Genomic DNA, 1,442 nt, shown 5'->3' with positions numbered 1-1,442 from the left:
CTTGCACAGACCGATCGTTTCGTGTCTTTACACATCAATGTATCGTCACGAGCCGCAGGGTTTAATTTCGTTTTGTTTGTGTATGTTTTTTGATACAAAGTCACCTACATCTCTTAAAGGGATAGTTCACCCAAAAATGAAAATTTGATGTTTATCTGCTTACCCCCAGGGCATCCAAGATATGTAGGTGACTGTTTCTTCAGTAGAACACAAACGAAGATTTTGAGTCTGTCAGTCTTATAATGGAGGTGAATGGGAATCATTGGGAATAGACCATTGACACTCTATCTACAATCTCAATTAGGAGTGTCAATGGTCCACTTGAGAGATAGGTGGCGGTAATGCACTTATAAGTCTGCGATCCGCCGTAAAGCAAGAAGAAGAAGAAGACGCGTCATGCGCCGGCTGTCGAGGACGCTCTCAGGACAGTTCAGACATTGCGGTGAATCAGAGGTAAAAAACTATATAAATACTGTTCAGTTTCTTGCACAGACCGATCGTTTCGTGTCTTTACACATCAATGTATCGTCACGAGCCGCAGGGTTTAATTTGGTTTTGTTTGTGTATGTTTTTTGACTCTCAAAGCCGTGATTCCCATCCACTTCCATTATAAGACTGACAGACTGCAACGGTTTGAGTTAAAAATCTTCGTTTGTGTTCTACTGAAGAAACAAAGTCACCTACATCTTGGATGCCCTGGGGGTAAGCAGATAAACATCACATTTTCATTTTTGGGTAAACTATCCCTTTAAGGAATGTGAACTCGTGGGCTCGTTTTTGGAATGTTTATTATTTAATCCTCTAAGATCCAAATGGGAACAAATAGAATCCTCTAGAATTCAAATAAGATCCTGCTGGATGAATTGAAATTCCTACTGGATTTTCAAATTCTCTTTGATACCTAGACATTTATTAAATATCGAACATTATTTAACGAAGACGTCTAACTAGACAGTTAAAGGAAATCACAGGAGAGCTGAAGGAATTTTAAAACCACAAAATATTTTACATTCTTTTTAAAGTCTTAAAGGGGTCTAATATTTTGGTCATCATCCTAGTCTTATTGGAAACTATTGTACATCCCAAAGTCTGGGGTCAGTAAGATTTTATTTATTTATTTTAATTAGCGTGGGGGCATTAAATTGTTCAAACGTGACAGTAATGACATTAATAATGTCACAAACGGTTTCTATTTCAAATAAACGCTGTTCTTTTGAACTTTCTATTCATTTGTGAATCCTGAAAAATAAAATGTATCGCAGTTTCCACAAAAAATATTGGGCAGCACAACTGTTTTCAACATTGATAATAATCAGAAATGTTTCTCGAGCAGCAAATCAGCATATTAGAATGATTTCTGAAGATCATGTGACACTGAAGACTGGAGTAATGATGCTGAAAATTCAGCTGCGCATCACAGAAATAAATTACAGTTTAACAGA

At 37.0% G+C, this 1,442-nt stretch overlaps 1 protein-coding gene across 1 annotated transcript in view; it reads right to left on the bottom strand.

Moving 5' to 3' along the window:
• The window catches only part of LOC107713902 (neuronal pentraxin-1), a 15,797-nt gene that overhangs the window by 379 nt on the left and 13,976 nt on the right, over positions 1–1,442 (bottom strand). The gene's annotated exons all lie outside the window — the stretch shown is intronic.

The sequence above is a fragment of the Sinocyclocheilus rhinocerous genome, unplaced genomic scaffold (assembly GCF_001515625.1).
Source record: "Sinocyclocheilus rhinocerous isolate Xijiao unplaced genomic scaffold, SAMN03320098_v1.1 scaffold1470, whole genome shotgun sequence".
Classification (NCBI taxonomy): domain Eukaryota; kingdom Metazoa; phylum Chordata; class Actinopteri; order Cypriniformes; family Cyprinidae; genus Sinocyclocheilus; species Sinocyclocheilus rhinocerous.
The sequence above is the reverse complement of the archived record's forward strand: the minus strand, read 5'-3'. Positions and strand labels throughout refer to the sequence as shown.